This window comes from Castor canadensis, chromosome 5, assembly GCF_047511655.1.
Source record: "Castor canadensis chromosome 5, mCasCan1.hap1v2, whole genome shotgun sequence".
In the NCBI taxonomy this organism is placed as follows: Eukaryota; Metazoa; Chordata; class Mammalia; order Rodentia; family Castoridae; genus Castor; species Castor canadensis.
Genome location: NC_133390.1, coordinates 119,682,077 through 119,704,857, shown reverse-complemented (window position 1 = coordinate 119,704,857; position 22,781 = coordinate 119,682,077). Strand labels below are relative to the sequence as shown.

Here is a 22,781-nt window from a genome sequence, read left to right as displayed (position 1 = left end):
ATGAAGAATTCATCCCTTTATCCCTCCTTCCCTGGCTTCTTTCTCTTTCTCTCTCTTTCTGTTACCCACCTCCTTCTCTCCCTTTCTCCCTCTCCTCCTTCTGCCTCTCTCTTTGTTTTTTTGCAGTACTGGGGCATGAACTCATTGCCTTGCACTTACTAGCCCTTTTTGCTTTAGTTATTTTTCCAATAGGGTCTCAATTTTCTGCCCAAGTTGGCCTGGACTAAGATTCTTGTAATGTGTGCCACCACTTCCAACTTTTATTGGTTGAAGTGGGATCTCACCTACTTTTTGCCTGGGCTGACTTCCAACTGTGATCCTCATGACAGTCACCTTCTGAATAGCTGGGATGACAAGTGGGAGCCATTGCACCTGGCTATTTTCACTCATTTTAATTTTCAATGCCGAGTTTTTTGTGGTCTGTAAATTTAATCCTGGACCTCACATGTGCTAGACAAGTACTTTAGTTCCGAGATACATTCCTAGCATTTTTTCCAGGTATTTTATTTTTTATTCTTTATTGCATATATTAATTGTGCAGAAAGGTTTTGTTGTGATATTTCCATACATGCATATAATGTACTTTGTTCATATTCACCCCCTTATCCTTTCTTATCCTCCTCTTCCCCTGAAAGTACTGCAGCTGGCGGTGGGCAATGAGCACCTGGAGGTGAGAGAGCTGCAATTCAAGAACAGAAACTGGCACACAACAAGATGCCCTACTGTTTGCCATGAGCAAGACCTGTGTGGGCATGGTGGCCATCCTCAACCACCTGGGCTTGATGGCCAACAAGTCCCTGATCTTGAAACCCTGTACAGGACCTGCAGGAGAAGGACTTCCACACAAATAAGGAGAACCTTGATTGATTCTAGCCCATCATTCTGGCAGCTCACTGCCAGAAGTATGGTGCTATTGATGGGCATCAGGATACAGCAGCCTCATGACTATTTCTGCAAGTTCATTGACTGCACTGTGGAGCACAGGCACAACTCCCATTGGATGACTAATGCCTCCAAGGGACTCACAAGCCCTGTGTCCCTGTCCTTGTCCAGGTAGGACCTTATTCTCACCATCCTGGAACTCAACATAAAGAAGGAGTTTTAGGTAAGGGCTGCACTTCCCCTAGGGCACTAACCCACATCGCCAGGCTTGGAACCCTCACTAAGTTGCTCTGGAATCAGTTTTGCTGAGTGGATTTTAAAGCATGTTCAGAGCCAGTTTGATGATCCCACTGCTTCTCTGCTCCAACAAGAATGATGTGATAAATTCACTTTGGGAATGTACATATTCTGGATAATAGAGCTGTAATTATGGTGTTACTGTGTTCTGAGTAAAATTTGTTTTAAAAAGGAGACTTTCCAAAATTTTTGGCCTGGGTTGTAGTTATTTTTTCCTTAGTGTAACACAAAAGTGTATTAGTTTTTTTTGTTATATTCCCCTGAATGGGTGATTGTTCCTGTAGGTGCTGCCATTCCAGGTCCACACATGGAATGGACACCCTTATTCCACATCTATGCAATAGTATTACTTTGGAAGGCCCTATTCATAGGCCCAAGCATTTGTATATCCCTTTAGAGTTGAGCCAACTGATCAATATAAAATGCTATTAAAATTAATCCAACAATGTGACAAATGTCTCTTCTTGAAGTCTCCAATTGGATGCTCTGAGTGATGAGCCAAAAATGTCAGGTGTCAGTGGGTGTGTATGTATGAAACAGTATCTGACCTTTTGTGTGTGTACGTGAGTGTGTGAATATGTGAGTGTGTGAATGTGTGTGTGTTTGTAGTAGTGTGTGTGAGAGTGTGTGTATGTGTGTGAGTGTGTGAGTGTGTGTGAGTCTATGTGTCAGTGTGTGGGGTGTGTGAGTGTATTGTGTGAATGTCACTATATATGAGTGTGTGAGTGTATGTGAGTGAGTGTATGTGTATCAGTGTGTATATTTGTGTGCAAGTGTATGTGTACTTTGCATGTGTGTGAGTGTGCATGCTTGTGAGTTTGTGTTGTCCTTTGTTAACTATTTACATATCTTACAAATAATATACTCCTATTATCCCTTTTGACAAGATTTAAAAACTGTTAAAATAATGTTCAACTTAAAAATACCTATATTACCAAATGTTTTTTTAAATAATGTCAATTGTCTGTTTTTGACAAGGTAGGTATAAGAACATGAAATGCTGACTTGCTAGTTTGAGTTAGTGATTTATGAAACACTAAGGTTAGTCCCATAGGTTTTCAATAGTTTTAACTGGTTCTTTATTTGTACATTCAAATTCTTTTACTACTAAGATAGTTGTCTCACCCTTCTAACACCTAGATTTGAATGTTCTTTTTCAAAGTTTCATAAAGAGATTTCACACCTTTATTCCCATTTAGAGATGTGCATTTTCTAAACACTTTGGAGCCACTGTCAAATGCTTTGAAGAGAAATGTATCCAGTTGGACCATTATCTCTGTGCTGCTGGAGCTCGCACTTTACAGGATTTCAGCCTCATTGTCCATCTGTGTAGAAGTATTGACCAAGCTCCTGAGAGATGTAAGTTTACTACAGATAATAGTTTTAAACTTTTGAGAAGGTGTTTACTTAAAAAAGCACATGTAAATTCTCTTAGAGCTATTTTGTTAATATTAAAAGTTAACATTATACAATCCTGGTACTTCAGGTACCTTCCCCATGGGTCTTTGTGGGGAAATGTGTTATTAACAATTTGTTTTAAATTAATTCCAGTTATTTCCTCAGAAATTTAACTTTTTTCCAAATAAAAGTTAAAATTGGCATGGCAGTGTGTACTTGCCACTCCCAGTGACAATGAGAAGCATAAAAACAGAAAGATTGTGTTGAGGACTGCCTGCACAAAAAAAGCTACAAGATATTTCAAAAAAATAAACAGAGAAAAAAGTGCTAGAGGTATGGCTCAAGTGAAAGAGCACCGGCCTAGCAAGTGAAAAAAACTGAATTCAAGCCCCAGTACTGCCAACCCCTCTCCCACCAAAACAAAAAGTACTGTACAAAGACACATAGAGTTATCACTGTTTCTAATATGCACTATAAAGCAATTCATTAAAAGGGTAAACACTACTGAGTGTCTTTTTCCTGAAAAAAGAAAGACTTCAAAGCTTACGGGATCATCAAATGTTACTTAAATTCCTGGGAGATGTGAAGTCCCTGCAGTGCTTCATCTATCTTGGCTGTTTCTAATTTGCAGTGGTGCTTTTATCCTTTCTTTTCCCAATGGTATTTTATAATTTATTGAAAATTCTTATATGTTTGAGTTTTATCTTCAACTACTTTATCATTAAACAAAGATCATCTGGTTTTTACACTATATGAATTTCTAGTGTAGATGTATATTTTGGGATCAATTTTTCCCTAGTGTATTGAATTTCTAATCTTACTGTGAAATTTCCATGTTTTATTGAATTGTCTTTATGTCGCTTCTTGCTTACCTAATTGCTTTTTAGCTTTTACCTCTGTTTTAGCAATGTTGTAAGTGCTTTTTCTGTCTTTTCCCATTTTATGAAAGGCAAATATAGCTTCTGTAGGCAAAACCTTAAGCAATTTCGAACAGTTAGACTATATGATCTTATTTTATCTTTTTTGTAGTAATATTTCATCTACAGTCCAAATTATTTTATGTTCACAAATGTAATCACGTCTTTACTTTCTGTAGAAACTTAAGTTATAGGTAAGACAAACCAAAATTTCATATTCTACTTAGGCCAATAAATAAATGATTTGATGTTTTAAAATTATTTTGAATTTCACTTATTTAAATCAGCACACTACAATGTATATTATTTATATAGTGAATGGTTTCTGTACGTTGATCAACTAAGATGACAGTCATCAGAGTTGATCATATTCTAGGTGGCATAATACACTTGGCCAACCATTAAAAACCTGTGTGTCAGTGTGTGTATGTGTATGAGTGTATATGTGCATATGAGAGTGTGTGAGTGTATGTATGTGTGTGTATGTCTCTGTATGTGTTTAAATAAGAGTGTGTTTGTGAGTGTGTGAGTATGTATGTGTGAGTGTGAGTGTATATGTGTTAGTATCTGCATGAGTGTGTATATGTGAGTGTGTATGTTTGTTAATGTGTGTGAATGACTGTGTGTGTATGTATGTATGAAATTTTGCAAGTGTATGAAATTTTGCGAGTGTTTGTGTGTATTTCTGAATGTGTGTGGCTGTTTGTATGTGTGTAAATGGATGTGAGTGTGTGTATGAATTGATGTGTGTCACTGTATGTAGGTATGTGTGTGAATATATGTGTGAGTGTATGTGTGTATGATTGTATGTCTGGGTGACTTGTGTGATTGTATATGCATGTGTGTGGGAGAGTGTATGTAAGTGTGCAAATGTGTAACAGTGTGTGAGAGAGTGTGCATGTGTGAATTTGCATGTGTGTATGTTTTTGTGTGTATGTGTTGTGTGTCTGTGTATGACTGTGCATGAGTGTGAGTGTGTATGTGTGTGAGAGTGTATGTGTGTATGTTTCACTGTGTGTGTATTGTGTGTATATGTCTGTCTGTGTGAGTGTGTCTGCATATGTATGCATGTGAGTTTGCATGAGTGTGCATATTTCAGAGTGTATGCATGTGTGTATATTTATGTGATTTAGAGTGCGTGATTTTGCAAGTGTGTAGTTTGTGAGTGCATGTATGTATGTGAGTTTATGATTGTGTGAGTGTATGTGTATGTGAGGGTGAGAATGTATGTGTGAGTGTGTATCGGTATGTGAATGTCAGATGGCATGTGAGATATTCATGGTACTATTTGCACTCCACCTGTCTCTGTTAAGTGAGTTCAGTTGATTCTGCTAGGCTATTTATGAGCCACACATTTGAACAGTATTACCAAAAATAAACTGTGTTTAGCATGGGACTTTCTATGTCAAACTGTATTCCTTCTACTGTGAATACAAAGATAATACATTCCTGTGCCTTTTCCTGAGGACCTTGGATGAGGATGAAAGAAAAAAGATAGTTAACATGGCATAAATGCTAAAACAGAAGTACTTACATAATAAACATTTACATCTTTATTGTAGAAACAGAGATTTTATACTATAGGGTCCAGAGCTAGAGGCTCCCCCCACCAGAAAAAATCCCAGTGTGGGTTTAAGAGGACAAGGAAGAGTTTATTTATCATATTAAGGTAAAAATGTACAAAAGTAAATGCAGAATTTTAAATAATTTATACTAAGCTTTTCAGCATTCACTTGAAATAGATAATCCTGTTTGATTGGGACTTGATTCTTTTTATCATTAAGGGACAGAGGCAGAGTGAAATGGACATTTAAAAAAATAACAAAGATGACTCAGTTTTCCATTATATTGTCAGCTTTTATAAAGAAATTTGTGTAATTGCTACTGAAGTATGTAGGTTTTGTGTGTGCCTTTAGTCATATAGTTGTCCTTTGTTAACTTATTTATAGATCCCAAAAGAATGTATTTCTATTATCTCTTTTGTTAAGGTGTAAAAACTGTTAAAATAAATTTTCAGCTTAAAAAGTAGCTATATTACCTAACATTTTTTGAAAGATCTTCAATTGTACATTTTGGAAAAGGTATGTATAGGAACATGAAATGCTAATATTCTACTTTGAGTTAGTAATATACAAGCACAGAACTTACTTCCATGATGTTTCAATAGTTTTATCTGGTCCTTTATTTATAGATACAAATTGTTTTACTACTAAGGTACAGATACTTGTTTCACCCTTCCAACCTTTACATTTGAATGTTCTTTTTCAAGGTTTCATGGAGAGACTTCTCTCCTTTATTCTCATCTAGTGATGTGCATTTTCTAAGGACCTTGGAGCCATTGTCAAATGCTGTGAAGAGAAATGTATCCATTGAACATTATCTCTGTACTACAGGAGCTGGCATGTTTCTGGATCTCAGCCACTTCTTATTTCTTTATCTAGAAGACATTATCACGCTCTGAAAGATGTAAGTTTACAACAGATAATAATAGTTTTAATCTTTTGTCAAAGTGTTTATTTAATATAACACAAGTAAATTCTCTGAGTGCTACTTGATTGTATTAATAGTTCACATTATTCAATCCTGGTAGTTCACGTACCTTCCCATGGGACTTTGTGGGGAAATATGTTATTAACAATTTGGTTGAAATTAATTCCAAATTAATTTCATTAAAAATTCAGCTTTTTATCCAAAAAATGTTAAACTTGGCATTGCAGTGTGTGCCTGCCTTTCCCAGTGACAATGAAAAGCATAAAAATAGGAAGATCATGTCCAGGACTGCCTGAGCAAAAAAAACCAAGACCATATTTCAAAAATATCCAGAGACAAAAGTGCTGGAGGTATGGCTCAAGTGACAGAGCACCTGCCTAGCAAGTGTAAAAACCCTGAATTCAAGCCCCAGTACAGCGAACCTCTCCTCTAACCAAGAGAACCCACTGTACAAAGTCACATATTGTTATCATTATTTCTAATGTGCAGTATAATACAATTCATTAAAAGGGTAAACACTACTGAGTGTCTTCAAAGTTTTCAGGAGCATCAAATGTTTCTTAAATTCCTGGGAGATGTGAAGTCTCTGCAGTGCTTCATCTATCTTGGCTGTTTGTAATTTGCAGTGGTGCTTTTTTTCCTTTCTATTCCCAATGGTATTTTATAATTTATTGAAATTTTCATATGTTTGAGTTTTATGTTATACAAGAAATACCAACTCTTCACTACTTGGTCATTAAACAAAGATCTGCTTTTTCACTACATGGATTTTTAGTGAACATATGTATTTGGGGGGTTATTTTTCCTAGTGAATTGAATTTCCAATCTTACTGTGAAATTTCTATGTTTTTTTCCAATCATTTTTATGTCACTTCTTGCTTACCTAATTGCTTTTAATCTTTTGCCTGTGTCTTAGCAATATTATAAGGGATTTTTCTAACTTTCCTGGCTATGAAAAGCCAATGTAGCTACTTTAAGCAAAACCTTAAGTAATTTCATACAGTTAGACTAAATGATCTTACTTTTTACCTTTTTTGTACTATTATTTCAACTACAGTCAAAATTATTTTATGCTTAAAAATGTAATCATATATATTTATATTCATTACATAAACTTAAGTTACATGTAAGACAAATCGAAATTTCATATTGTATTTGGGCAAATAAATAAGTGATTTGAAGTTTTAAAGTTATTTTGAATTTCACATATTTAAATCAGCACACTCTAATGGGTATTATGCATGTAGTGAAAGGTTTCCAAAAGTGTATCAACTAAGATGACACTCTTCTGAGTTGATCATATTCTGGGTGGCATAATACACTTGGACACGCAATAAAACCCTGTGTCAGTGTGTGTGAATGTGTGTATATATGTGTGAGGGTATGGGTGAATGTGTTAGTGAATATGTGTGTGAGTGCCTTTAAGTGTGTGTGTGAGTATGTATATGTGTTTGAGTGTGCTTGTTAGCATGTTTGTGTGTTTCTGTTGTTAACTTATTTATAGGTCTTAAAATAATATATTCCTATTATCATTTTTGATAATATTTTAAAACTTAAAATAATGTTCAACTTAAGAAATAACTACATTACCAAACATTTTGTAGTGTTCAACTGAAAAAATAGGCATAATACCAAATATTTTTAAATAAGCCTCTATTTTACGTTTTTGACAAGGTAAGTAAAAGAACATGAAATGCTAACTTGCCAGTTTTAATTAGTGATATGCAAAGCACTAACATTAGTCCCATGGGTTTTCAATAGTTTTAGCTGTTTCTTTATTTGTAGGTTCAAATTGTTTTACTACTAAGGTACATGTCTCACCCTTCCAAACCACATTTGAATGTTCCTTTTCAAGGTTTCATGAAGAGACTTCTCTCTTTTCTTCCCATCTAACGATGTGCATTTTATAAGCACCTTGGAGCCACTGCCAAATGCTGTGAAGGGAAATGGACACAGATGTACCATTATCCCTTTGCTGCAGGAGCTGGCACTTTTCAGGATTTCAGGCACTTTTTTTGTCTTTGTCTAGAATACATTAACCAGGCTCCTGAGAGATGTAAGTTTAAAACAGATAATAGTTTTAATCTTTTGTCAAGGTGTTTACTTAAAATAACACATGCAAATTCTCTGAGTACTGGTTTTCTTTTATTAATAGTTCACTTTATACAATCCTGATTATTCAGATAACTTTCCCATGTGTCTTTGTGGGGAAATGTATTACTAACAATTTTGTTGAAATTAATTCCAAAAAGTCATTTCCTCAGAAATATGACTCTTTATCCAAAAAAAAGTTAAACTTCACCTTTCCCAGTGACAATGAGAAGGATAAATATAGGAAGATCATGTCCAAGCATGCCTGAGCGAAACAAGCAAGACCATATTTCAAGAATAACCAGAGAATAAAGTGCAGGAGGTATAGCTCAAGTGACAGAGCATCTGCCTAGCAAGTCCAAAAACCCTGAATTCAAGGCCCAGAATGGCAAACCCCTTCTCTAACCAAAAAAGAGACCCATTGTACAAAGACACATAGTGTTCTCACTATTTCTAATGTACAGTATAATGCAATTCATTAAAAGGGTCACACTACTGAGTGTTTTTTACCTGAAAAAGTGAAAGACTTCAAAGCTTACAGGAGCACCAAATACTTCCTAAAGTCCTGGGAGATGTGAAGTATTTGCTGTGCTTCATCTATCTTGGCTGTTTATAATTCAGTGGTGTTTTTTCCTTTCTTTTCCCAGGGTTATTTTATAATTTAATGAAAAATTTTATATGTTTGAGATTTATGTTATACAGGAAATATCAACTCTTCACTAATTTGTCATTAAACAAAGATCTGCTCTTTCACTACTTGAATTCCTAGTGAAAATGTATATTGTGTGATGTCTTTCTCCCTAGTGAACTGAATTTCCAATCTTACTGTGAAATTTCCATATTTTATTCAATCATCTTTGTGTCATTTATTGCTTACCCAATTGATTTTAGCTTTTACCTGTGTCTTAGCAGTGTTATCCGTATTTTTTTCTATCTTTTCCAGTTTTATCAAAGTCAAATATAGTTACTTTAGAAAAAACCTTAAGCAATTTTGTACAGTTAGACTTTATGATCTCACTTTGTGTCTATTTTGTAATATTATTTTATCTACAGTCAAAATTATTTGATATTCACAAATGTAATCCTATGTCTTTACTTACTGTAGAAACTTAAGTTTTTGGTGAGACAACCCAAAATTTCATATTATATTGTAGCTTATAAATTATCTGAAGTCAGCATCTTCAATGTAAACTCTTATACTGAGTATCAGTGACCCTTTCTTTATGCCCACCAAGCCATCTATCTTCAGAAAATACAGGCTAGGAGCTCATAATGCATATAAAAACCTAATATGTATGTTTCTTTCAGAATTGCTTCTAGAACCTATTAGCACAATACCCTCTGATGTTCAGCTCCCAACACAATCTCCCAAGCTCCACCAAAATCAGACAGCAGTAATTATGGTGGAAGTCAAAGTCTTAAGGAAGACTATAGCCATTGAGAAGGGTGTCAGGGAGACAAATGCCTGGTTGGAATGGATCAGATATTCCATCCTCACTCTAAATAAAAAAAGGTTGCTATGCATGTGGACCAGAACCCCATGTTGTCCCCTTTCCCCTGGGATGGACCACAAACCCTGATGCATTGGCATATATGGTTTTCCTCTTCCAAGATAGGACAGCCATGTGGCAATAGGTCTTGTAGGACATTGTCACTACTGTTCCCCTTGGTTAATGAATCTGAAAGGCTAAAGTCACCTCAGTCAGTCAAACCCCCACTTCAAATCTCTAACTACACCTCATGCCTTTCTAGGTCGGAGGAATAATTGGATTTCTGGGAAGTTTATCAGGGTGCAGTGAAGGCTGATCCTTTGAAGAGGTAGCCAGTAAAGCGTCTCTAGCTCTTTCCAGGGCACACATCAGGTGGTATTGAGATGGACCTTTACTTTAGATTCTTCCAGTCAAATGGAGTGGGGCTTGTACTTTATTCCAATTGACTTTCCCTTTCACTTTGGCATTTCAAAGCCCCAAACCCTCTCTGACTAAGAGGAAACAAAAACGATATCTTACTACCCCTTATGGATCATTCAACTCTCACAATTATATAGATGTCATTGGGGTCCCATGAGGAGTTCCCGATGAATTCAAAGCAAGAAATCAAATAATTGCAGGCTTTGAATCAGCATTGTTTTTGTGGTGTGTGATCAATAAAATGTGGACTGGATTAATTCCATCTGGTATAAACAAGAGAGGTTCATGAACTGCATTCGAAATGCATTAAAGGGAATGACAGGTCAGTTAGTAAAATGGCATGGGAAAACTGAATGTTTCTCAGCACGATTCTACATAGAAAGGGGAGGGGGTGTCCTACTGGATGTGAATGTTGTACATACAAGCCCAACAATACAGCCACAGATAGAATTATAACCAATAGGCTGGAGAGCCCTATTGAGTGAAGGTCAGGAATAAATAACCCCTTTACTAGCTGGTTGGATTAGTGGTTTGAAAAATGGAAGGGAGTAATGGCCTCAATTCTAACATCCCTTATTGTTGTATATGGAGCCCTCACCTTAACTGGGTGCCGTATTATTCTCTGTATACAAGGATTGAAAATTTGGTTCATAGAAACTGCTCTAGCTAAACATATTCCTGTGTCACTACAGCTGTTGTTAAGCACAGCTAAGATAGAAAGTAAATTTATGTTAAAGGAGTTTGAAGAAAAGAATATGAAGTAAAGAGGGGTAAATTTTGAGAAAATAGTCTTTTCTATCAATGTGCATGTCACCATTTTAATTGCTTGTATTTGTGGCTGCTTTGTCTGGATATTTCTGTCCTCTCATGGTTTTGTTTGCTTTCATCTTCTGTGAGCATAATTCCTTGTATAAGCCACTATCCTGGTGGTCATATTTTAATTTGTGTTTATTGTGGAAGACTTTTATTGCTCCATCAATTTGGAATGATAGTTTTGCTGGGTAGAGTATGCTTGGACTGAAATTTTTTCTTTCAGTGCTGAAATACCACTCTCCATGCCCTTATTGCTTTTAAGGTTTCTGTTGATATTTTAAGGTTGCTGTTATTTTGATGGGTTTACATTTATAAGGCATTAGTTTTTTCTCTCTTACAGCCTTCAAAATTTTTTCTCTGTTTTCTGTGCTAGTTGATTTAATGGTTATATACCATGGAGTGGTTCTATTTTGGTCAAGTCTGTTTAGTATCCTGGAGGCTTGCTGTACCTGAATGGGCAAAACTACCTTGAAATTTGGAAAATGTTCTCTTATTATTTTATTGAGTACATTACATATCCCTTTGCCTTGCACCTCTTCTTGTTTGTCAATGCCCAAGATTCTAAGGATTGGTTTTTTGGTGGAGTCTCTGAGTTCTTGCATATTCCTTTCATAGCTCTTGAGTTTTTGATTAAGAGTTGCTTCTCTTTAATATCTATTTTATCTTGAGCTCTGAGATTCTGTCTTCAACTTGTTCTACTCCACTGGAGTGGCCTTCCACTGTGTTTTTTGTCTGACTAAAGGGAGGATTTCCATTTGATTCTTTTTTCTGAGATTTTCCAGATCAACTACTCTTTTATATCTTGTGTTGTCTTCTTTATTTCATATACCTCTTCCTTTATAGTGTCCTTTATTTTACTTTGGTGTTTGTTGAAGTCTCTCTGAGTTCACTTAGATGTTTCTGTGTGCTCACAAGCTTTTGCTTTGTAGTGTCTTGAAATATCTTGAGTGCATCTTGGACTTTTTGGTTAACCATGTCTCATAACTTCTCCATGTGTTTCTCAGTGATCTTTTCCATGATTTCCTCTTTGAGAGATTTTAATGGGCATCACTGGGCTCATTAGTAATATTTATCATTATTTTCTTTAGGTCAGAAACAGGATATCCATTTTCTTCTTTTCTCACTAAATCCTCCATTGAATTGATTTTTTGAGTAGTGTAGTTTCCTTCCCTTCTTCTCCCCATCGATCTAATTGGTGCTATGAAACTATGTTTTTGATTGACTAGTTGGTGGTTTTAATTTCCTGTTTTCTTTCCCCTGATTTGATGTTTGTATTATGACTGGCTGTGTTTTAGACAGGTTGAAGTGCTATTTCTGTGCCTGGGCTGGAGATGTAAATTAGCAATAACAAATTCACAGGTTCAATGCCAGACCAGTTGTTTACATATTATATAGAAATCTCCTTAGTGATAATAATTATAAAATGTGGGAGTTGGTGTGGTATTGTTTATTTGGCTACAGGTAGAAACTTGCATAATTAGTAAAGGTGATGCTAAAAGGGGGAACTGAAAGAGCTATGGGGGCTGCTGGATGTTATGGCCCTTGTGTGTGTTTATGTATATTTCCACTGTTGTAGTGGAGGGAGATTATGTCAGTGATTGCAGGGGGTATAAGGGATATATGGTTGGTATGTAGTCTAGTCAGTAAGTGGTGAATGTGTAGGAGGGAGAGGAAATGTGGTGACAGGTTGGGGAATGACAGGAGGGGAAGGCAAATATAGTGAGAAGAGTAGATGAGAAGAAGTGGATGAGAAAGGGTAGTTGGAGGGGATAACAATGGATTGCAGGACAAGAAAATGAGAGAAACTGAAGGGGGTATGAATAGGGAGAAGAAAATAATAATGGAAAAGCTAATACTACAAGAAAAAAAACAGATACAACAACAACAAAATGTACAGTCTGCTTGGTAAAATTTTAGACTTATTGCTTTTGTATCCAGTCCTGATATTGGTGTTTGGTATTCTGGGCTTTGTAGAGAGGATGCTGTCCCTCTGGTCAGACAGCTTGGGAGGAGATGACTTTTTCAGCATTCCTTGGACTTATCAGCCATCCATCACAATCAGAAGCTCTGAATTAGTCTCACCAGATGACTAGCTTGTGAGCAGTATTTGGTTTCTTCTTTTCACAGGGCAGGTTGTAATTGGGACCTGAGGTTACTCACTTCCAGCTTGTCCAAGGTGGTCTTATCTGTTGTTGATTTCACAAAGTGGCAGCTGCATTCCCCTACTACTGCAACTCTGTCTGCTCAATTCCTCCCCCCACAAGGTAGAGCAATTCAGTTTTGAGTACCACCTCAGTCCCACCAGACTAGCTCAGCAATCCACCACAGCCCTGTTTTGGGAGGTTGGCTTATCACCCCACCTCCACTTGAAGTCTTTGTGCCTCAGCCCACCTCTGCTCAATGATAGTCCAGGTCTTTGGGAAGTTGGTTTGTCATACAACTTGGTTCTTAGCCCTTGTTCCTTGTCTTACCTTACTTCACTGACAGCTCATCTCCTTGTGCTACCGGCATTCTCAGAGGCAGGATCAGTGTTCCACTCCACCCCCACTGTCAGTGTTTGGCTACAATTCCCTTTTTATGCTTTTCAGTTTTGTTTGGGGGGTTTAATATGCCCAGGGGTTGCTCTGCCTTATGTCTTCAGGGTGAGGTTAGGGGAGTCATGTGCAGTGCATGTTGCTCACCTGTTGGGTCTACAGATTATGCAGGCAGCTTTGAAAGCAGATGATGGGGAGAACTGGCATGGTTCTTTTCTCAAGGCAGACACTTATTGGGACTGGGTTCCATCCAGTGTGGTGTAGGTAAGCTTTACATGGTTCAGGGTGTTGCAGAGTTTGATTCTGATTGATGCTCTATCTTCTACTCATTAAAAAAGACAAAAAAAGGGAGAAAAAGCCAGGAGGCTTTTCCCAGGGCAGACATGCCATATTGGCTGTGCCATGCAGGATTTCCTGGCTATTAGGTGTAATTCCAGGCTGCTTTAAGGGACTGTCCTTAAATTTTTTGTGCTCCTAAGGTATTGGTAGTTGTTACCTTGGCTACAAATAATCATAATTACCAAAGTGTATCTCCCACATACATAGTGTTTTCTGGGGTTGTGGAGCTCAGGAAAATTGACTCCCTACCCTACCTGTCGTCTTAGGTCTCCTCCAGATATGATAATACTTTTATAATTTAAACTAAACATACAGACACAGCACTTAGTGATGTACTTTTCAATTGCATAATGTTGGTGAGTAGCAGCCACACATACAGATGGAATATTTCAGACTCAAAAATGTTATTGAGGAAATATCTATACCACTTAATGAAATTGAAGCAGCAATAAAAAGTCTCCCAAAAGAGAAAAGTGCATGACCTGACATAGTCTCAGCTGAATTCTACCAGACCTTCAAAGAAGAACTAATATCAACACTCCTTAAACTTTTCCATGAAGTAGAAAGGGAAGGGACAATGCCCAACTCATACTACAAAGCCAATATAATACTCATTCCCAAACCAGAAAAGGATAAATCCGAAAAGGAAATCTACAAGTCAATCTCCCTAATGAACATTGATGCAAAAATCCTCAAAATAATGACCAACTGAATCCAGCAACACATCAGAAAGTTCATGCACCTTAACCAATTTGGCTTCATCCCAGGGATGCAGGGACAGTTCAACACATGCAAAGCAATAAAGGTAATACAGCACATTAATAGAAGCAAAGATAAACACTATTTGATCATCTCAATAGATGGAAAAAAAACCCTTTGATAAGATTCTACACCACTTCATGATAAATGCTCTAAGAAAACTAGGAATAGAAGAAATGTACCTCAACATTACAAAGGGTATATATGACAAACATATAGCCAGCATCATACTTAATGGGAACAAAACTGAAACCATTCTCCCTAAATGCAGGAACGAGACAAGGGTGCCTATTCTCCCCACTCACTCTGGAATTCCTAGCCAGAGCAATAATGCAAGAAGAAGAAATAAAAGGAATACAAATATGTAAAGAAACAGTCAAAATATTCCCATTCGCAGATGACAAGATCCTATTCCTCAACAGCCCAAAAAACTCCACCTCAAAACTCCTAGAAAGCATAAAGAGCTTCAGCAAAGTAGCAGGATACAAAATAAACTTACAAAAATCAGTAGACTTTCTATACACCAACAGTGAACAAATTAAGAAAGAATATAGGAAAACAACTCCAGTTACAATAGCCAAAAAACCCACACAAATATGTAGGAGTAAACTTACCAAAGGACATAAATGACCTCTATATGGAGAACTACAAAATACTGAAGGAAGAGATCAAGGAAGACCACAGAAGATGAAAAGATCTCCTATCCTTATGGATTGGCAGAATCAACACAGTAAAAATAGCTACGCTATCAAAAGCAATCTGCATGTACAATACGTTCCCATCAAAATTCCAATGACATTCATCACAATGATTGAAGACCTACCCCAAAGTTCATTTGGAAACACAAAAGAACGCTAAGAACCAAGGCAATACTGAGCAAAAAGATGCTTATACTCTCTCTACAACAAAATTAGAGATAAGGGCAAAATAGTTTCTGCTGGGTATTGAGGGGGGGAGTGGGAGGGGGGGGAGTGGGTGGTAAGGGAGGGGGTGGGGGCAGGGGGGAGAAATGAACCAAGCCTTGTATGCACATATGAATAATAAAAGAAAAATGAAAAAAAAAAAGAGTGATCCTGGAGGTATCACAATACCCAACTTCAAACTATACTAACAGAGTCATAAGCAATAAAAACAGCATTTTACTGGCACAAAAACAGACATGAAGACTAGTGGAACAAAATAGAGGACCCAGATATGAATCCACACAACTATGCACTTGGTTATCTATTTTTTAAAAAAATTCTTTTTTTATACCTAAAATGCAATGAATTACATGAGTGTAAAATTGGGGAACGGTTTTGGAGTGGGAACCTGTGGAAGGGAGTTATGACAGGAGACAGTGAAGAGGAGACTGAATATGATCAAAGTACTTCATAACCATGTTGAAAATAGATGGAGAAATTCCATTAAGTTTTTTAAAAGTGGGAGAAAAGAAGAGTAATACAGATGGTGAATTTAACTAAAGTACATTATTTCCATGCATGCTTGTAAAAATCACAGTGAAATCCCTTTGTACAACAGGTACGTGCTAAAAAACAGAGAGAGAGAGAATTTATTATTTATATTCTCTTGTACAAAGTTTTCCTCATTCTTTATTTAATTGTATGATTATGCATGTAGCTAGATCAATCAATATAGATATATGTCTATATATTAGAGCACAATTAAAAAGCACATTCCTCATTGCTTTTTAAAGTTAAATACATGCTTTTCTATTGAAATAATTTATATTTTTCCTAGTTCTTAAAATAGGCATCAGATTTTTAAACAGAAAATTTCTCAGCCAGAGAGCCATACATTATGTGTTTAGGTAGGTATAAGAAAACTAAGTTAATAAACTGAAAAATTAAATTAAATAAATTAGGAATAAACATTCAGAACAGAACTGTAGCTTTTTGTCAGCAACATGTGAACCAAAGACAAAAATCTATTAAGATTAAGGAAGATTTTTTCTGTAGGTATACAGTACAATGTGTTTTCCCCTAACACATTCATTTACCATTCACCTTTATTTAAAATGCATTGCCAAGCTAGAACACAAGCCTCCTTATTTAAAAAACAAATACAGATGTCATAGAGAGTTTTTTGTTTTAGAGTTTTCCATACACCTAAGAGCAGTATTTTCTTTTTGTTGTCACATCCTCAATGTAAGAAATTACCTAGACAATCATAAGACTTAGGCTACAAAACATGCTGACTGTCAGGGTGATAGCTGTTGTAAGGAATTACTCTCTTCTTCTGCTGGAGTCAATTTGAGTATTGGCAGTTTCCAAGGAGAAAGCTGAGGGACTTGGTGAAAATTGTCATCCATCTCTGAGACTAAGCCTAATGTAACTCTTTAGGATGTCATCACAAAAGTGACACAGGATGGAGAGCTGTTTCAGATGTTCTTGTAACTGAATGTTAGGAAACCATACTGTATAAAGAGGTGTAAGAATACCAAACACATCAGTATCCAATGTAGAAAGTATATCTCCAAAGAAAAACTGAGATGTTCCCAATCTGTTTCACAAAAGATTTAGGCACTCCTTGGCATCTCTGTATATCTGTGCTTCCACTTCTTGAACATAATAGAGGGGGGCTCTCCTGTTGTTAGGAGAATCCTATTCAGTGCTCCCCTAGACATCATTCCAGGAAGGATTAAACTCAAGAGAAAACACAAGGGAAAAGGAATTCATGAAGCAAGCCATGGCTTTGTACCAGTAAAGTAATTGTCACCCTCAATCCAGAATGTGTGAAGCACGGTAGGGAGAAGCTTCTCCTCAAGGAGAACTATGTAAGCCAGTGTATCCACTCCTTGCTTTGTGAAGAGTTCATAATCAGCATTATATTTCTGTTTTCTTAAAAAATTTAGTAATTTTGCAGGCTGAGAAACTGGTACATCACCTCTTGGTCATCAGAAAGACTAAGAAGGTGCTGTTTATCACATTGAGTTTCAAGTGTGTCCGAAGCAGTTTGCAGTAAAACATTTTAGAATGAGGGCATAATTCAAATGTGCAGAGCAGCTTTCCTTCATGGTCCGACCCCCAAGGACAGAGATGGCAGATATCCAGGCCAGCTCCCTCCTCTGCTCTCAGTCCCAGATTGTGCTCCAACTTCCTGACTTTGATAGACCATGTCCCCCCATAGGTCCTGGGGATGCCAAGCTGGGTGGGGTTTTACCTCCACCACCCACATGACTTCGCAAGCTAAGAAAACGTGGAGCTAGAAAGAGGAGCCACGATGCTTCCACCAGGCCGATGCAGGATCACAAGCCAGGCTGTGACTCACTGACAAAAGTGAGCTCAAGGCAGGCACTGACCAGAATCCCAGCCTGCCATGATACCACAGTGCTGCAGAGAAATGAGTGAAATGGCTAATTTTTTTCATATCATATTTTTTCTTGAACCATCCACATATAATAAAAACACAAAGTGGTAACCATTAAAATTAGATTCACTTCTCACCAGAGGTTTGTTATTGCTGCTATTCTTATTAAATCTTTGTTTAATGTCTTGCAACATTTGCTGAGGGTGCTTTGAGTGTACTGGTGATTCCCTGAGTGCTCTGGAAATTTACAACTTTCTTAGCCTTCATTTCCTGCTTGCATACTGCTTTAAAGCCAACCAAAGCTATGGGTTGGCACATTTTAAAGTCTCTCTGTGCTGTACACACAACTCTGTGGCTATGTGGAGCATATTAGATCCCCAGAAATATGTTGCAGCTTCTCAAAGCCTGCTGCAGACAACACATTTTCCAGTTTTCCCTTTTCATATTTTTGTTTGTTTGTTCCTATTTTATTAGGATTTATTTGCTGTACAGGGGAATTCATTGTTACACTTCCAAAAAGCCTTACACTTTACATTGATTAGATTGCCCCACCTTCTCCCCCCTCTCAGCACAAGTACCTTCCCACTCCACTTAATGCAATTGCAAGAATTTTGTTTCATATGTATATGTATATGAAGCTTCTCAACTACATTCCCTCACCTTCATCTCCCTTATACACCACCCCCTCCCACAAATACCCGCACACACAATGTACCTATTTTGCATTTACTTACATGTGTATACATTATTCAATCCCTCCCACTTCCAGACAGAACCTGTTCTGCCCTCTCATTCCCAATTTTGTGGAAGAAAAAACATAAAAGATAAGAAAAACATAGTGTTTTTGCTAGTTTGTGATAAACATAGCTATACAAGGAGATTCCTTGTGATGTTTCCAAGCATATATATATTACCACCCAAATTGGTTCATCTCCACCAGACCTCTTCACTGCTTCCTAGTCCCCTACCCATAGTGGCCCCTGGCCATTGAAAATTACCACATTCATTCCTATACAGTGAGCACATCAACCACATTCAAGTATTTAGTTTCTTTCCTATTCCGTATTCCTCCAGTGTGCAGTCTCCCCTTAGTGTGAGACCCATGTCCAATAATGTTACTGCATTAGTTTTAGGTCTATAATATGCATATGAGGGAGTACATGGAATTTTTGTCCTTCTGAGCTGGACAAACTTCACTTAAGATTATACTGTCCAATTCCATCCATTTACCTGTGAATGACAAAATTTCATTCTTTGTGGCTGAATAAAATTCCATTGTGTATAAGTAGCACATTTTCTTAATCCATCATTACTGGGGCATCTTAGTTGTTTCCATAGCTTGGCTATTGTAGGTAGTTCTCCAATAATCATAGGTTTGCAGGTGCCTATGTAATAACATGAGTCACACTGCCACTTTTATTAGTATGAAGTGACCTTCTTTGTTTCATTTGACCAATGTAAGTTTGAAATCTACTTTGATATAAATATTGCTACTCCTGTCTGGTTTTGGGGGCCATGGACTTGGTAAATCTTCTGGCCTTTCACCCTAAGCCAGTGTTTATTTCTGTCAATATGATGGGTCTCATGTAAACAACACATTGTGGGATCTTCCTTCTTAATCCAGTTTACCAAACAGGGTCATTTGATGGGAGAGTTGAGTCCATTGACATTCAGTGTTAATATTGATAGGTATGTGGTGAATTGTTGTCTTGTGGTTTAATGATTTGATTGTGGGCAGCCAAGTCACTGCCACTCTCTTATTACTTATCATTTCTTCTCCTGCATTTTAATACTTCCAGTCCACTCATGGTTTTCTTTGCTTTCATCTTCTGTGTGAAGATTTCCTTGTAGAATCTCCTGTTTTGGTGGCTTGGTGGTCATGTATTATTTTAGTTTCTGTTTACTGTGGAAGATTTTGATTGCTTTGTCAATTTTGAATAATAATATTTCTGGGTAGAGTATCCTTGGCCTGCAGTTATTCTCTTTCAGTGCCAGAAACACCTCACTCCATTCCTTTCTTGTTTTTAAGTTTTCTTTTGAGAAATCAGCTTTTATTTTGATGGGTTTACCCATCAATAAATAATATATATTATTTTTTCTATCTTACAGCCTTTAATATTCTTTCTCTATTCTCTGTGCTTGTTGTTTTAATGATAATATGCCATGAACAGGTTCTATTTTGGTCAAGTCTGTTTGTGTCCTGGAGGCTTCCTTTACCTGACTGGGCAAATCTTCCTCAAGATTTGGGAAATTTTCTATTATTTTATTGAACATATTATGCTTCCCTTTGGCTTGTACCTCTTCTTCAATGCCCACGATTCTCAGGTTTAGTCTTTTGATGGAGTCTGTGAGTTCTTGCATATTCCTTTCACAGCTCTTGCATTGTTTGACTAAGGGTTCCTCTGCTTTTTCTGTAATTTCTATTTTATTATCAAGCTCTGCTATTCTGTCTTCCACTTGTTCTAGTCTGCTACAGTGGCCTTCATCTGTGTTTTTTGCTTGACTAAAGGGACTTTTTATATACACGACTTCTGGTTCACTCGTTTTTCTGAGTTTTTCCATGTCTTTGTTCAACTCCCCTTTTTTGTCTTGTGTTGTCTTCTTTATTTCATATATCTCTTTTTTATGTTGTCCTTTGTTTCACTTTGGTATTTATTGAAGTCTTCTCTAAGTTCATTTGTTTGTTTCTGTTTATTCTCATGTTACTTATTTGTGGTGTCTTGAAATTTCTTGAGTACATCTTACGCCTTCTTGTTAACCATGTCTAGTATCTTCTTCATGAATTTCTCAGTAATCTCTTCCATGATTCTTCTTTGAGTGATTTTTTTGTGGGTCTCACTGGGCTCATTAGTGAAATTTATCATTGTTTTGTTGTGGTCAGGAACTTGGTATCCATTTTCTTCATTTCCCACTATATCCTTTATTAAATTGTTTTGTTTTGTTTTTGAGGAGTGTAATTTCCTTCCCTCTTTTTCTCCCCATTGGCCCAGTTGCTGCTGTGCAACTATGTCCTTGATTGGCTAGTTGGTAGTTTTAACTTCCTTTATTCTTTCCCTTGATTTAGGTTTTGTATTTTGACTGACTCGGTTGATAACTAGGTTGATATGATGTTTCTGTCCCTTTCCTGGAGTTTTTAATTAGCAATAACAAATTCACAGGTTCAATGCCAGACCAGTTGCTTACATATTATATAGAAAATGCTTTGGTGATAATATCTATAAACAGTGGGATTTGGGGGGTTGTTATGATTATTAGGCTACATATAGAAATTTGAGTAATTAGTAAAGGTGGCACTAAAAAGGTGGGAAATAAAGAGGGTAGGTGGGAGAAAAGGTGTAGTATCTGCTGGGTTTTGTATCCTGTGTGTGTGTTGAGGTGTATTTCCACTGTTATACTGGAAGGTGTTTCTGAGAGGTAATGCAAGGGGCCAGTGGTGTGTATGTTTGGTATAGTAGGCTAATCAGTGAGTGGAGTGTATGTAAGAGGAAGGGGTAATGTGGTGACAGGTTGGGGAAGGATAGTGGGGGGGGCAAAGATCAGTAGAGAGTGGATGAGAAGGAGATGAACTAGTAGTTGGGAGGAAGAAGAATGGATTGTAGCACAAGAAAAGCAGGGAACATGAAGGGGATCCCTGAGCTGGTCTTATGGGAGTGAAGGGGGTACTCTAATGGAATTTCCACACCTTTCAGGAGGAAGAGACGACCAGACAGAGTTGCAGCTATAGGGCAATGCAGCTGCTGCTTGGTGAAAACAAGAGCTCTGACCACCTTGCATGAACTGGAAGTGAGTTACCTCAGACCCCATTTGCAATCTGCCCTGTAGACAGAAAGAACTAAATACTGCTCACAAGATAGTCACCTGGTGAGACCACTTCAATTCCTGCTTGTAATGGACAGCCTATAAGACAAAGGAAAGTGGGGAAAAAAGAAAAAAATTCCTTCAACAATTTCCACACGTTCCCAACAAAACTCAAGGTACCAAGAGCCAATATCATGATTGGATGTCAAAGGAATAACTTCAAAACTTTTACCAAGCAGACTGAACTTTATGTTTATGGCATATCTGGTTTTTTTTCTTTATTTTTCTCCTTTTCTTGTATTATTAACTTTACCATCACTATGATGATGCTCTTCCCTAGCAAGCATAAAGCCCGGAGATCAAACTCCAGTATCATCAAAAAAAGATGAACCTTTCTGGTCCCATGACTTTACCAACAAATGACAAATTTCCTTCTTCTGGAGCATATCAATTGTTTCCATACTAGTTGGCTACTGTGAATAATGCTGCAATAAATATGGGTGTGAAGATGTCTTCATTGTAACCTGACTCACATTCTTTCACATATATCCCTAGGAGTGGTATTGCTGGATCATATGGCAATTCTATTTTCAGTTTTTTAAACAGCCTCCACAATATTTTCTATAGTGTTTGCACTAATTTACATTCCCATGAGCAGTATATGAGGGCTTCTTTTTCTCCACACACCCCTCACAACATTTGTTTTTGTGTTCTTTGTTATAGCCATTCTAGGGCAGTAAACTGGAATCTTAACTTGGTATTGATTTGTATTTCTTTAGGTCAGGGATGTTGAGCATTTCTTCATTTTTTTGTCATTTGGACTGCTTCCTTTGAAAAAACTCTGTTCACTTCATTTGCCCATTTCTTCATTGGATCATTGATTTTTGTGAGGAGTTTAGTTTTTTGAGTTCCTTGTATTTTTTGGTTATTAATCCCTTGTTAAATGTGCACCTGGGAAAGATTTTCTGTGGGACTACTTCTTTCATCTGGTGACCATTTCTTTTGTTTGCCAGAAGCTTTTTAATTTCATGTCCTCCCATTTGTCAGTATTTTCTCTTAGTTGATAAACAATTGGAGTTTTATTTAATAAGTTCTTGCCTATGTCTAATAGTTCCTTTGCATTCCCTACTCTTCTGCACTAGTTTCAATGTTTCAGGTATTACATTAATGTCCATAAACCACTTTGAGTTGATATTATATAGGATGAGAGTCACAGAAGTAGTTTCAGGACTCTACATGCAGAT

At 37.0% G+C, this 22,781-nt stretch overlaps 1 pseudogene; it reads right to left on the bottom strand.

The window, feature by feature from the left end:
* Positions 1–16,733: 16,733 nt before the first annotated feature.
* The window catches only part of LOC109677665 (metaxin-3-like), a 58,092-nt pseudogene continuing 52,044 nt past the window's right edge, over positions 16,734–22,781 (bottom strand).